The sequence below is a fragment of the Carettochelys insculpta genome, chromosome 2 (genome assembly GCF_033958435.1).
Source record: "Carettochelys insculpta isolate YL-2023 chromosome 2, ASM3395843v1, whole genome shotgun sequence".
NCBI lineage: Eukaryota > Metazoa > Chordata > Testudines > Carettochelyidae > Carettochelys > Carettochelys insculpta.
The window spans coordinates 181,391,546-181,407,770 of record NC_134138.1 but is presented as its reverse complement, the minus strand read 5'-3'; the positions used below and the strand labels follow the sequence as shown (position 1 = coordinate 181,407,770).

The following is a 16,225-nucleotide window of genomic DNA, read 5'->3' as shown; positions in this document are numbered from 1 at the left end:
CCAGGTACGTGCCAGGCAGTGGAGCTCCAGCTGTCTGACATTCCTACCTCAGGTAGTGGAGGGCTTGGATAGCCATTCCCCCTTTCTGGGAAGCAGGGCTTGGACTTCTACATTTTTTTTTTATGACAGCAACCTTTCTGACATTTAATAAAAATAACCAGGACAATATGTTAAGCTTTAATTAAATATAAGCTGTAAAAGAAATGTGAGCATCTTCTAGTTCTACATTATTTTCCATCCTCTAAAGACCCTGAGGCACTACCGACACAGAAAAATGATGTACAAATGCTGAACTTATGACCACTTAGGACAAGTCTACACTAGGAAATAAGTTGATTTCAGATACGCAATTCTAGCTATGGCAACTGTGTAGCTAGAATCGGACTTATCTGAAATCAACTTACCCAGCCATCTTCACGGAGGAAGGTCAATGGGAGAATTTCTCCTGTTGATCTCTATCACGAGGAACACGACCCTGACAGGTTTATTTTGTGCATCCCTACCAGACGCACAAAATCAAACACCAGAAGATCAACTCTGAGCAGGTCAGTCTTCCAGTAATGTAGACATGGCCTCAGTTATTTAACAGATGCTAAACTGGTGAAAAAAATAACAAGGTTGAATCAATGTCAGGTGTACTGTTAATGTTATACAAATAACACTGTTAAAAAAACAGGACATTATTAAACCAGAAGGGAATATTCTACTGCTTATCTAGGCAGGACTAGTACCTCAAAAGTAACTAATGCAAAAACATAGTGAATATTAGAAGAAGTCAGTTCAAGCAGGGGCTTGTCTGGTTTCACCAAAAGAGTATGATTAGTGCCGGATGGCGTTTCTCAATACACTTTCTTGATGTTTTAACTCTCCAGAGGAAGCAATAACTATCAGGAGGTTCCATTTTCATACTTATTGTAAGAATCTGAAATATGAATCTACTCAGGATGGTCAGAGGTTTTCAGCTAAGAGGTTCCCAGTTACTTCTGAGCAGAAAACAATAATCCAAAGAAAATAAAACCTCTTAAATCAAGGGAGTCTGTTTCTCAGTTTGCCCTACAGAGCTGCCAGCTTTACATTCCAATTCTTGTTCCTTTTTGATGGGTTTGAAAACAGCAAAAGCTGATTCAAACTTAGGCTCTGCTCCTGCTGGCACTCACCACCATTGGAGTTCTCCCATTGATGTCAGTCAAGGCAGGATCAGGTTCTTAAGTTTAAGGAAGAGGTTAAACTTCAGTGGTATGTGTTTTCTCTACTGCCAAGCTCATGGAAGCACCCAGCTGTGATCTGTGTGGGTGGGGTAGGGATGTCTCTGCGGTTTCTGGGAGTGGGTCCTCCCCAGAATGTGTGGGACTTCTCAGAAGATGAACAATCCGATACCGTTACATGGACTCCCATTCTGCAATCAAAGCTCAATCTTACACTAAGGGGAATTTTTGACCCTGGCACTGAAAGGTGGGGCAGGGCTTGCTGCTACAGGCAATGGGAGAGGTGTCAAGCCCAGGGGATATATCCTAAAAATCACTGATCATCTCCACTAGTGTCCTGGCCCTCATCAGACGTCCTGAGAATCTTCTGTGGGATCTTTGTATATTTGCCGCCGTACCTGACTCCCCTTCCTCACCCAAAGACATAGCCAGTGGGGAATGCCAGAAGGCTGCAGAGCCTTCCAATCAGTTCTTCTCCTGCATCAAGTTTTTGGAGAAGGAGGGAATGATTTGGCTCTCTGTTTTTTATTTCACTAATTTTTGTGGTACCTATCACCAAGACAGACAACCTAGATGTGAGAATTAAACTCCTCCCCTCCTCGCCCCCGGACCAATTAGAACCAGAATAGTGAAAATGACATTAATAAAACTAACTGGACAAAATTTTGTGAAGGGGGGGCGGATTTTTAGAAAGAAAATGGAGAAGGGATACAAGTCAAGGGGTAGAGAGGAGAATACAGATTCTTTTCTTATTTCTTCCTGTTATCTCTTTTCCTCCTGTCTCCCACTTTGCAATTCTTTAGCTACAACTACTACACATAATCTGACAAAACCTAGGCTCTTTCCAGTTACAATAAATCAATGCTTTCCACCAGGGCTTTAGAAGTTTTCTAAGGTGTGGACACATGAGAGGAAAGGAGTAGTAGTAACCTCGGTAACAAAAAGTTAGAAAGTAACCAGTTGTCCACACACGGTTAATCTAAACTACCGACAGAGATCAATCTAAATTACACAGCCTGCACTTTTCGTTGAGTACTGGAGTTGATGCAGAGAGCAACAGATGGATGATTTAGTATGTCTATACTAGCTGAAATAAATTGACCTCCACTACCTGTCGATCTGGACAGCAAGAGAAAATAAAACATGTTATAGCTGAGAGTTCAGAGTGCAGCCCCTATGAAAACTGCAATGTTTAATAAAAGCCTAGGTTATTTGCAATCTTTTTTACATTAGATTGCTGGGTATTTATTAAAGAAAGCACTTTCAAAAGTTGGAACATTTATACTTATCATTAATAAATTATCAAGATATGCTTGCTTTAAAAATCCATTGCCCAAGGTGAAAACCTAGGAAAAGGAAAATGTAATTTCAAAAAAAGATGAGAGTAAGGGCTGAGACATGTACGTGACTGTTTAATCACAGGTTAGTACAAATGACTAACACTTATGTAAGATAATCGCTTTGCTATTTATACCTGATATTTATATTTCTAGATGTAAAGTTCAAAATTTAGCAGTGTTTCTTATGTTTTCTCTTTCTATAAAAATCAGATGGGCTGTTAGCTTGTGAAAGAAAATGCTTTTTTCCCCATTCCTATCAAAAACTTTTCACTGAGCTTCCCCTGTTCTCCCACCCAAGGTAGGGAAACAATACTGTTTGATGGGTGCATATGGAGATAGTCACTGCATATGGAGCACTGCAGTAGTTAAAGGACCTGTCCCATTTAGAACTATATGGGCTTTTTAGTTTTGTCTAGTCTACTGGCATTTCAAAAACACTTGAAGACTCTAGTACCATCTCCTTTATTTGTATTGAAATTGTTGTAACAAACATACAGCACTCTAGCACATCAGGTTTGTTTCACAATGTGCCCACGCAGGATTATGTGTAGGGGTGACTCAATGATGCCGTATTTGTTGCACCATCATGATGAAGCAAACGTTGCAAATGTAAGACCAGGATGTTGCACTCATCTCTTCTCCTTCCCTTCTCCACACCTTACCCCTGTTAATGCTGTGAGGCTAAGGAAAGCTTTGGCTCTCTCTATTTGGAATGGAGTATGGGGCATAAAGACCATTATCTGCCCTTGAGGTGGTGCAACTGGTTTGTGGAAGCTTGCACATCACGACTCCAATTACTTAGCACTTCTTTCCTTATATTGGCAAATTCAGGGAAGATGCAATTCACAGAGAGCAGGGGTAGATCAGTGGCTGAGACACTGGCCTATTACTTGACAGAACTGGGTTCAATTCCCTGTCCTGTAATAGACTAGCAGTGACCTGGGGCAAGTCACTTAACCAATGGTGCCCAATTTGTAAAATGGAGGTAACACATTCCAACTTTATCAGGGTGTTGCAAGGATAAATACATGAAAGGTGCTGTGTTGCTCAGATTCTATGGGGATACACCTTACACACATATTCCTGTGAGATGTGCTCTCCTCATTGTGCCGGAAACCTAAACCCCAATCAGATCTATAGAATTTTGAGAAGCCTAGACAAGCCAGTATGATTTATGACTGCTTGAGAGGGCAGGCAGACAATACCATCTGTTTTTTTACCCACTCCTGTGTATCTGACCTTAATTAAATCTGCCACCTTTAAATAGCAGAAATGGGTGATGACTATAGTGCTTGGCACACTCATAGGAAGCTTTCACTGGAGGCTGGTGCTGCCTTTCAGTCTATGAGCCACATACACACCTTAAAAAACAAAAAAATCTTTTACCTCCACAGTGCTCGAGCAGGGCTGAGAGAACTCATTTAATTTGCCTGCCCTGGACTGTTACTGCTGCTTTTAGGAAATACAGCTGTGAGTAGGTTTTCCTGGCTTCAAATATATGTTCATTAAGGACAGAATATATTTTATTAACTTTTAATGAATAAAGTGAATATTACGGGGTTAATTATAGCTCTTTAGAGGTACTGTATGGAATTTGGAGAGCTTCTGGTGTTTTGCAAAAAGTGCTGTCTCTTCTGCAAAGCTCTAATTAGCAGGCTGTGTGTGTGTGTGTGCACGTGCACGTGCACACACAAGCACATGCATGCGCATGTACATGCCTGGGGCCAGCTTCGTGATGTTCACTCCATAGCTCCCATTTGGTTCTTCAGCAGCGGTTTCCCTCGCACAGATGCTTCACAAGAGGAATATCCCTGCAGTTTGCAGCGCGGGGAGCAGCCAGATTTATTTATTACAAAAGATGCAAGCTAATGGAAGAGCAAAATGCAGGCCAGCCTAGTTCAACACCTGCAATTGTCTCAAGAGGCCACTTCAATATAAATAAATTGAAACAACCCAGAACTGGGAAAAAGAATAGATCCTTTGAAGAAATGGGCAAGCAGCTACTCCAAGAGCACAACTGTCTGTCTTCTGCAGTGTCCACCTCCAGCTGTCTAGTTTGCTTTTCCTGCGTGTTCAGCTCCAACTGTCATCCATGGAACAAGAGAGCACGCAGAAAGAAAGCAGGACTATGGAGCCGAGATCTACAGTAAACCTTCCAGATATGCACAGCCAAGGCTTCCTGCTCCTGTTGGGGTGGCAGCCACTCCTGTCCGTGGTGGCAGGGAGAGTCAGGCTGCTGTCCCTGACAGGAGCAGGGAAACTACTCTTACTACTCTTGACAATGGCAGCAGCACGACTCTTGGCTGCTGCCCCTGACAGGAGTGGTTTCCCAGTCCCCAGAGTGGCGGGCAGCTGGGAACCAGATGGCAAATGTGGCTCCTGGCTTCCCTCCACTTGCAGAGCCAGGAAACTGACCAAGGCTGCCCTGGTCAGCTTCCCAGCTCTGCAAAGGCAGAAGAGCCAGGAGCCAGGCTGCTGCCTGGGTCTCAGCTCCCCGCAGCTTGCGGGACCCAGGAAATTGACAAGCTCATGGCTGGTCAGTTTCCCAGGTCCCGGAAGCAGCAAAGAGCTGGGAACCAAGCAATAGCTGGCTGCCCTGCACTGGCCAGAACCAGGAAACTGATCAGCCATGAGCTGGTCAGTTTCCTCGGTCCTGCAAGCAGCAGAGAGCTGGGAACCATGCTGCCCCTTGGTTCCCATCTCTTCTTGCTTGCAGGACCTGGGAAACTGACCAGCACATGGCTGGTCAGTTTCCTGAGTCCCACAAGCACCAGGGAAATGGGAACCAGGCTGCCCCCTGCTTCCCAGCTCCCCTACACTCCCCACTTAAAGTTAAGACTAAGCCAAGAGCTGGGTAAGTTAGCAGTGTGCTGTATGCCTCTCATTTTTTTGTATTGGAGGGATTCAATACATTATTGGACATTTCAGAATTACTTGCAAGTAGCCTTAAAAACCTTTATTACGGGATCCTTCATCTAACTCTGCATGTTTGGGGGAAGGTCCTGATTATGTATGTGTACATTTTTTTTCTAGCATTAGACAACATTTTTAGGCTGCACATATTCTAACTCCTGTTTAAACACAATTTATGTACACAATAGGCCAAATCTCTTTGTTCAGTGGGGCCGGCTATGAGGCTAAGAAAAGCAACATTTGTGCATCCCTAAAAGAATGGGTGATACATAAAGTACACCTATGAGCAGGTCTACTCTAAGGGGGCAGGTTGATATAAGCTCTTCAATTTGAGTTACATTCATAGCCTAACTGATATCAATGTAGCTTAAATGTACTTACTGCAGGATGCATACTGAGAGTGGTCAATATAAAAAATCTGTCAACTCACCTTACTTATCTCATTCTGCTGGAGTACCAGAATTGACAGGAGGGTGACTGGTGGTTGATTTAGTGGGCCTTGACTAGACTCACTAAAACACCCACCCGTGGATTGATCGCTGCAGCACGGATTCACCCTATATTGGAAACCAGCCCTTTGTTTGAAAAGGACCAAAGTCCCGCTTTTTTCTTTTCTTGTGCAGTCCAAGAAACACATCTATTCCAAGTGAGTGCATTACAGGAGCAAATAAAAATAAACAAATTTAAATGAGCCCTTCCCTCTCACACCACCTTGTAAGAAAACATTCTATTTGAAAACTTTTCCTATATGCTCTCATGGTCCTTCCCCTGATTTATTTAATTAAAATTACTAAACGAAATTTGTAATAGAAGAAAAAAAACCCAAAAACTTGGCTGCTTAGGGATTCAGACCCAGTGGCTTATTCCTTTCATGAAAAAGCCTAGTCATGCCAACTGCCTCACAACCATCACCATATCAGCCAACGGTGGATTGGTATCTCAAAAGGGAAACAAAGATTTTGCTTTCAGGAGCACTGAAAGGGAAATACAGACAAATGCAGAACTGCCTTTAGTAATGACAGTATTTACCGGAAAAAGCAGTCTCTGAAGATGAAATGCTGATGTCTAACTGAAGGAAGGGAATCAGTAGATTTGTGCAGCAGTAGCAGCTCTTCAAGTTCTAGCACTTTGGTGCCACCTAGTGGAGAGATTTTAAAATGTTATTCATGTCAGTTTATTTTTTTAAAGTAATAAATTAAATACATCAAAGTGTAAATCCAAGTGAAGATCTTCATTTCTATCTCTTTGTAAACAAACAGCCATGTATATATCACAAATATAAATAAAATATGAATGGGGTTATGAACAGTACTCTCACCACACTAGCAACAGCAAAAAATAATATAACTTCCCTAACTGTACAATAAACTTGGGCATTCTGCAAAGCTAGGCACTGATCTTTTCTATTAAAAGAAATGTACGCTGTTTTAAAAAATTGCTCGTCATTGGGCATTTTCCCTTCCCTAGACTACCTCCAAAACAACAAGGCAAAAAAAAAAAAAAAAAAAAAAAAAAAAAGGCGGAAAAAAAAACAAAACCCCACCACCTTAATTCCATGTTCTTGAGCAGTGGAAAGCTTCATTATAACTAGCGAAGCTCTCTTGAGAGACCACAGAACATATTAAGCATTTACATAAACATTATTTTATTCTGAATACAATTGGTCTTGATGTTAGATAAACTTAATCTCCATACATTAGTACAGACAGTTTGCAGGCTTGCCATTTATGTCAGGCCTCACACAGCAGTAGGATTTGTTCTCTTTAAAAGTTAAATCCAAGCTACAAACTGAAGAATGTGCTTTTACCCCGAACGTTGCTGAAAAACTGTAAGGTTAGATAAGACATCTAATCCTGGAAGAATCCCAAAGCCTTCTGTATTACAAAATTATATTATCCCATAAATCAGAGATGAGGAAACTTTTTATGTTGGTCCCCACTTTTCAACCCTGAAATTAGCTGCCCCCTCTGCCCCAACCTTCCTAATGTAATCCAAACTTATGGAAATGTAAGTTATATTCATATGAAAAGATCCCTTTCGGCACATGTAAGAAAATAAGTATGCAGACTGTAAAACCTTTATCAATCAGTATATAAAAGCAAATATACATAAAAACAGTGAAATTTCAACATTTTTAATGAGATGGATGAGCCTGAGACTCAGCAGCTGATCGCACTGCACCGCGACTCCCCCTTACAAAAATGCATGCCTCTCATGGGAGCCCACCCCCCACTTTGTGCACGCCTCCCATAAATAACACATTTTGAGATAAAAGAAGACTAGTTAATATAATGTAAAAGCTGCACTTGCCCCACTGTCTGGCAAAGGGCAGACTAGAAGACTGCACTGAATAAACCCTTAAAACTGCCAGCAGAAAGAGCATATTACTGATTTATTAAAACCTTTTTCACTCATGCTGAAAGTGGCAAGCCATGTGGCATGGGATCCAAATGTGTTTAATGAGCAAATGTAGAGGCACCAGGGAAAGGTGGGGGTGGGGATGGGACCACCAGCAAATTGGATGAAGACTGCAGAGAAAGGGCTAGATGAAAGAGGCTGACTGGCAGAGACAATGAAGGTACAAAAGAAGCAAAAGCAAGAGAGGTTGACAGACCAGAGAAGGTAGGACTGAGTGATTATCCCTAGTAACACTAGCCTTTCTGCATCCCAGTGAAATTGTGGAAGAAAAATGGTGGCATTTGTGGACTGTACGTGGTGAACACGCTATTATATATTGTGGGGCCTTGACAAGAGCCAGAGCTGGGATCGGGAGGATAAGACTGATTTTGATTAGTAACAGAGCCATAGCCGTGTTAGTCTATATATTATCAAAACAAAAAAGCAGTCTAGTAGCACTTTAAAGACTAACAAAATAATTTATTAGGTGATGAGCTTCCATGGGACAGATCCACTTCTTCAGACCATAGCCACACTAGAACAGGCTCAATATTTAAGGCACAGAGAACCAAAAATAGCAATCAAGATCGACAAATCAGAAAAAATTATTTGATTTGTCAACCTCGATTACTATTTTTGGTTCTCTGTGTCTTAAATATTGAGTCTGCTCTCATACGGCTCTGATCTGAAGAAGTGGGTCTATCCCACAAAAGCTCATCACCTAATAAATTATTTTGTTAGTCTTTAAAGTGCTACTGGACTGCTTTTTTGTACCAATTTTGATTGTAAGCTCTTTCAGGTAGGGACTGCCGTTCCTTATTTATTTGAACAGCACTGAGCACAATGTGGTCAAAGCCTGTTTATGTGTTACAGCAACATAAATGTAAAATACTAATAAAAAAGAAAGACACTAAAAGTTACTGACCTAATGGTCTGTGAGCCATAAGTGGTGCACACGTAACATGCTGCCACCTGTGGGCAGCTGTAAACAGTCCATCAGTCAGCTGGGTGGAACCTTAATCACTCCTGGGCAGCCACTCACGCACTCCATTTACAGGGAACGCAGACAGGCACTTAAGGTCAGACTTAATGTTCTGTAAATGAGCAGCACAATTGCTTGCATAAGCAAAATTATTTCAGCAGCTGTATGAAACGTGAAGTTATCTGAATACTGATTTAATGCCATTTCTGCTTATTTTCATACTTTTAAATGGGAACTACCTTTTAAGCTGCAACAAGCCTTAGCACTCTCTCTCTCCCTCTCTAATGTTTCGTATCAACTTGATCAATGTTTAAAATAGTGTCTTGCCTGCATTTTCTGATTATACAATTCTACGGTGACCCATCCAAAACATGAGCCCACTATATGGAATATTGGCTATAAACTAGATTTGTTTTTAATAGATGGTAATCTTAAAACAGTACAGGGGGGAGTTCCACTCAAATGACTATTCTATGATCACTCTGAAAGCTGATGTTTGGTCAGCAGCATCTCACTTCGGAAGCCAGCCTGTTCTTCCCTGAGCTATCAATTTCTGTCTTCATTCTCTCCATGACAATACTATTGAACACTTTTCCTTGAATAGACAGTAATGTAATCCCTCTCCAGTTTTTGCATTCCTTCAGGTTGCCATTCTTTGGGAGCTTGATAAGGTAGCCATGTTTCCAGTCTTGTGGGATCTCTTCAGTGTCCAAAAATAGATTATACATCATGTTGACTGATGTCTCGCTCCCTGCAGAAGCAATCAAAGCAGACGTTGTCTGGGACAGGCGCTTTTCAGAGGGGCAATGGCTTTTCTGATTTCTTCTTTTGTAGGTCTGCTGCTGTTAATTTGCACAGGTATATTTGCAGGAGGTAACTCCAGAGGGTCCATGTGGGCAAGGCAGTTCAGTAGCTCTTCAGAGTATTCCTTCCATCTACTCAGCTGCTCCCTTGGGTTTGTTAGGACACGCCCCTCCTTATGCTGTACAGCATGGTTTCCCAAACCAGGGGGATGTGCCCCCCCCCGGGGGCAGTGTGAAGAAATGCCGGGGGGGCGTGAAGCAACCCAGCACCTCCTCCACTCATTCCTCCCACCCGAAGAAAAAGCCAGCCCTTGCTTCTGGCTCTCAGCCCCTGCCATTTCATGTGGGCAACCCAGCGCAGCCGCTACAAACAGCAGGCAGCTGGTGAAGGCCATGTGGAGCTAGCTGTCTCCTGCAAAGGTGAGTGAGTGTGGGTTTAAGGGGAAGAGGATGATGGGGTTAGATGAGGGGTGGCGGTGCCTAGCTTTTGGGGAGCAGAGCGGCTCAGGCAGGTGACTCACAGGTGGCTAGGGTGGCTGGCCCATGCTAAAAAAAGAGGTGGGGGGCATGAGAGTTTCTGAAAAATCAAAAGTGGGGCATAATACCAAAAAGTCTGGCAACTACTGCTGCACAGCAAGGTCGCAACATTCATGACTTTAACATTTGCAAATTCAAATGTTTGTGAGTGGTTCGTCATCCCCTGCACAGTTGCCGCTGTGTGGCACGAGGCACCATAGCCACCCATGCAGTTCCTCTGGAGCCGCCACAAGGTGCCCTAGCCACTAGTACATCCACATATTCACAAAATTCAGCATTCACAAGGGTTCTCAACACCAAACCCTCACGAATGTTGTGACCCTACTGTACTGGCTGATAGATTTCACAGACTTCGAAAAAGACTCCGACAGCATTGAGAGACACGCTTTGTGGAAATTCCTGCAACAACGAGGCACGCCATCCAAAATTATTAACCTGATCTGTTCAACATACGAACCCTCAACATGCCAGGTTGTTCACAATGGTGCCTAGACAGAAGCCTTCAGCATACTCTCAAGAGTGTGACAAGGGTGCCTATTGTCACCTTTCCTGTTCTTGATCACAATGGACTGGATTATAAGCAGGATGACAGATGGCCATCCATGGGGCATACAATGGACACTTTTCAAACAGCTAGAGGACACTGATTTTGCTGACGATGTCACCCTCCTTTCACACTGATATGAAAGCATGTAGAAGAAGTCACAAAACAGCCTTAATGACTGGACTGAGCATTGACAAGGGAAAGGCCAAGACAATAAGGATCAACCAATCCAACAACATCACCACCACACTGGGAAGGGATAATCTGGAAGATGTGGAGCAGTTCACCTACTCGAGAAGTATTATGGGCAGAGACGGAGGAACAGATAAGGATATCAGTGCCAGGATAAGGAAAGCAACAGCTGCACCCAAAACTCTTCATCCAATATGAAGTTCACAAATACTATCTGTGAAGATGAAACTGTGGCTCTTCAATACAAGTGTGAAGAGTATGCTTTTGTATGGATGCAGGACCCTGCGTACTAAAAAATCTTCAAATCACAAGCTACAGACATTCACGAACAGATGCCTGAGGTACATCCTTTGCAGCAAATGGCAAGAGACTTTGTCACAAATGAGGAGCTTTGTAACAGAGCATGACAAGAACCACCTGACAGTCAAATAAAGAGAAGGAAGTGGGGATGGCTATGGCGCACTCTCAGAAAGCCATCATCCGGCACAGTCTGTCAAGCTCTCACATAGAGCCTGCAAGGATAACCCAAAAGAGGAAGACCTCGGACTACATGGAGAAGATCTACTGAGATTGAAGGACAGCAACTGGGGTACTCCTGAGGTCAGCTACGAGTTGTGTCTCGAGACAGAGTGAAGTGAAGGAGACTTGTAGATGGCCTATGCTCCACTCTGAGTACAAAGGTTTAAGTCAAGTAAGTCATCTTGAAACCAATAATGTAGCATACTACTCTCTAAAGTGGTTTAACTAATATATACTATGGACCCTTTTTGTCTCAAGAGACGGTGGCTAGCAGCGGTGAAGATCTATGGGCAGTGTTTGAGTCTGCAGCTTCTCTCATGGTTTATCCATCCAATATTGGATTTGCACCATTGGTTGCAATAACTGTATGTCAGTCTATTTCTGAATTCTTGAGCCTGAGAATTTTTCCTTCTAAGACAAAGTTCTTTTGTGTGGTTTGCACATATACTATCGAAGGATGATGCGCACTGTCATAGCAATCGTCACCAGGTATTTTGATCTGAGGTAGATTCCCAGGATTTTGGATCAAATGTTGAATTTTTTCATGCGTTTTTGATATATCCTTGAATCTTAGCTTTGGTCTTCCTCTTGTTCTCAACCAACAAGACAGTTCACTGAAGAGGATTTCTTTGGGAAGACATTTGTCACCCACTCTTCTCACGTGATCTGTGTTGAGGATCGCTATGAGGCTGGGTATGCCAGATCTTGACAGGACATCTACATTTGAAACTTTACCTTGCCAGTTGATATTCATAATTCTGCAGAAGCAGTGCAGATGGAAGATGTTCAGTTTTTTCTCCTGATTCAAGTAGGTAGTCCATGCCTCAGAACCATATAGCAGGATACTCAATACACATGCCTTGTAGATTAGTAACTTTGTTTTCAGTGTCATTTTAGGATTGTTCCATGCTCATTTTGTAAGTCTGCCAAAAATAGTAGCTGCCTTCCCAATTCTGTTGTTCATTTCTTTGTCCATGGATAGGTTTGTGGTGACAGTAGATCCAAGGTATCAGAATTGTTGAACCACATCTAAATGGGCTATTATCCAGAATGACATTGGGTCACTGAAGTATGCCTTGAGTGAATACAACAGTTTTCTTCATGTTTATGTCAAGGGAAAACAACTTGCAGGCTCTGGACAGAAAATCCATCAGTGACTGTAGAGTGGCTTCATTATGAACGACAAGACCTGCATCTCTGCAAAGAGGAGTTCTCTGATGAGGACTTTCTTGACCTTAGTTTTGGCCTTGAGTCTTGCCAGGTTGTAGAGAAAGCCATCTAATCTTGGGTGGAGAAATGAGTTTTCAAACGCACAATTTAGTAGAACTGAGAAGAATATGCCAAAGAGGGTAGGGCAAGAACACATACTTGTTTCACTCCACTGTTCATTGCAAACGTTTCCAATGTAGATCCATCATATTGAACTGTTACTTTCAAATTTTCGTGATAGAATGCAGTGCACTTGAGTGGGGTTGGTGGGCAGCCAATCTCGCTTAATACTCTGTATGGTCCTGATCTACTAACTGTGTCAAACACCTTTGTTAAATGCACAAATGCTATAAATAACAGCTTTCCTTGCTCTCTGCACTTTTCTTGTAGTTGTTGAAGAGAGAAAATCATGTCCACTGTTGACCTGCCAGCCCTGAAGCCACATTGTGTTTCTGGATAGATTCGATCTGTGAGTTTTTGCAGGTGTTTGAGAAGGACATGTGCAAATGCTTTTCCTGTGATGCTCAGTAATGAGATGTCACTGTAGTTGTTACAGTCACCCTTGTCACCTTTGCTTTTATAGAGAGTGATGATGTTTGCATCCCTCATGTCATGTGGAACATCTCCTGCTCTCCAACATATTAGGAGTAAATCGCAGACGAAGGGGAAGAGCACAGCTTTGTTTGCTTTCAGGACTTCAGATGGGATTCTGTTGTTTCCTGGTGCTTTTCCACTGGAGAGAGCATCAAGAGCCTGAGAAAGTTCCTCCTTCATAGGCTCTGCATTTAGCTCTGACATTTCTGGAAGAGTTGGGATGAGGTTGTCAAGTTCAGGCTGTATTGTACGCTCGTGGGAATAAAGACTTGAGTAGTGTTCCACCCATCTGGACATCTGCAGCTTTTTGTCTGTGATCACCTATCCATTTAAATGCTTCAGTGGGGCGACTTTGGTAATGTTTGGTCCGAGTGCTTTCTTCAATCCGTCATACACAGTTTTCAGGTCGCCCAAATCATACGCCTTTTGAATATTAGAATGTAGATTGGCCCGATACTTGTTCGCATACCACTTGGATTCTCCCTGAAGAACAGATCTTGCATGTTGAAGTTGATCTCTTGTGCTTTGAGATGGGTTCTTTATGTTATTCAGATGTGCCTTGGGTTTTTCTTCAAGAAGAGGCCTAGGAATGTCTGCATTTTCATCGATTCACTCTTTGTTAGAGAATTTACATGTTCAAGGCAGATTTGGCACATTCGTATAGTGCATCTCTCAGCATGGACCATGTTTCATCAATGGTTTGTTGGTCCGGTTTGTGTTCCATTTTGCGAGTGAGATCATCTGCGGAGACAGAGCATTTCAGCGCATGTCTGGTATTGAGAGTATTGATCTTTGACTTACTGTATTCCTTTGTCATATAGTTTCTTTGGGACGATTTTCACTCCACTGATGATCAAGGAGTGATCAGTGTCACAATCTGTGCTGTGGCACATGTGAGTAAATTTGACAGTGTTGAAATGTTTCCTGAGTACCAGTATAAGGTCAAGTTGATGCTACTGACCAGATCTGGGGTGGTACCATGAAACCTTGTGACACTCTTAAAGAAAGTTAAAGAAAGTATTAGTGATGCAGAGCTGATTCTGAGGGCTGAAATTTGAGAAGCCTTTGACCATTTTCATTCATTTTCCCAATATCGTGATGACCAAGGCAGACGGGCCAAGACTGATGGTCACATCCAACACTTGCATTGAAGTCACCAAGGATGTAGAGTTGTTCGCCAGTTGGAAAGGAGTCAATAACTTTCTGAAGATTATAATACAAGTGGTCCTTGTCTTCAGTGCACGACGCCAATGTGTGCGCATGAGCCCTGATGATGTTGACATATCCTGACTTGGTGCAGAGCTTCAAGGATATAATGCATTGTGATTCAGCTGTGGGCATACTGACAGATTTCAGCAGATTGTTCCAAACAGCAAATCCATCTCCATAGAGGAGGTGTTCCTCTGAACTCAAGCTCTTCCAGAAGAAAGTATAGTTGGTTTCTTTCACTGACCCAGCATCTGCCATCCTGGTTTCCTGGAGAGCAGCAACATCAACATTCAGTTTGTGTAGCTGTTGATCTATGACTGCTGTTTTGCATGTTTAGTCCATGTTCATAAGGCCATTGACAGATTCAAGTCCCAGACATACGGTCTGCACATTCCAGCTACTAAGCCGGAGGCTCATTATACGTCATTTATATCTACTTTTTGATTTTTGGTCTATTCCCATGCACCCAATGAGGAAGGAAGATGTTGCGAGTCAGCAACTTATTGACCAGGGCCTGCCCAGCTTGAGGTGGGCAGCAGCTGACCAGTGGAGCATGATGACTCCTCCCACCAATGAAAGTGACCCGTGGCGGCGTCCTCTTTGCCAGTTGAGGAGGGCTTATAACCCATAAGTGCCACTTCCTGTGTTGTTTCCATGCTATCAGCAAGGATGGAGTGTCCTCTCCATTTGGCACCCTCTTACACACTGCATTGCCTGGGCTAGTGTTTGGAGCAAGTGCATTGCCAAGCGGCACTATCCCCCTCTTCGTCACCCCAGCTGAACCCAAAGGAAAGACAGAAGTCGGTACGTTTGGAACTGAGGTGACTGCAAGGAGATGCCAGAAAGCAGGTTTGACAAAACCTCCCTGCTAACTGGGTTTTTCTTTTTGGGTTTACTCCCACAGCTTTTGGATCTCCCAAACCTACCCACAAGGCAGTGATGAAACTAAAATATACACTTACCTGAAAATAGCAGATCACTCAAATCGATGCCATCCTTATTGCTCTCAGAACAGTGTTCCTACAACTGTACATGGAAGATGCTAAAAGTGCATCTGAAATAAGGTGCAATGGTGCAGTTCTGCGAGTCTGAAAAGAGCAATTAATACAGATTCCCCTTTGCAGAACTAATACTTACTACCTATGAATAATAAAAACCAGGTTAGTAATGCATAGCTCCTCTTTTTGGCCACAACATCCTTTTTAAAAGTGTTTCTTCTCTTTAAAAAAGGAGTTCAAATGTCCTGAATGCAATATATTTACTTAAAAAGCAGTTTGTAAGCAAATGTTTAATGTGTTTTGAGCCAAAGGCAGAGCATTTGTATTAGTGTTCCCACTGGTACATTTGCCCTTTCCTTTCCACATATTAAGGCTCTCTTTAAAATCTGTCTGTGCCCCTAATCTACTTGGGGAGCTTTTTCTGAATACACAAAGCTACACTCAAACCCATAACAAATGGAAAGGGAGGAGAGGAAGGCAAAAATGTTATGCACAAATTCAAAACAGCCTTCTCACATAGACACACACAAGTATCTAAATTACAAGGCATGATATTTCCACAGCAAGCAGTTTCTTCAGACAATTTACCAGCACCAATAAAAGCATCATTCAAGTCTATCACTGCTGTAATCTATCCATGACAAAATAAAAAAGCTCTGAATTTCTGATGCCAACCAGACTACCAGCTCCATTAATTTATAATCTTCGAACTTGCTTCTACATCTGCTGTGAAGCCACTACTAGTTTAATGATGTCAGGTGAAATCCCAGCCCTATAGATGTC

At 42.6% G+C, this 16,225-nt stretch overlaps 1 protein-coding gene across 7 annotated transcripts in view; it reads right to left on the bottom strand.

The window, feature by feature from the left end:
- Positions 1-16,225, bottom strand: part of COA1 (cytochrome c oxidase assembly factor 1) — a 210,530-nt gene that overhangs the window by 172,523 nt on the left and 21,782 nt on the right. For 6 of the 7 annotated variants that reach the window (XM_074988077.1, XM_074988073.1, XM_074988072.1 and 3 more), the window contains exon 2: positions 6,488-6,596. The gene's annotated coding sequence lies outside the window, so the exon portion shown is untranslated. Of the gene's footprint in view, positions 1-6,487; positions 6,597-8,780; positions 9,463-16,225 lie in introns of those variants that run through there. The other variant, XM_074988074.1, reaches the window with a different exon arrangement.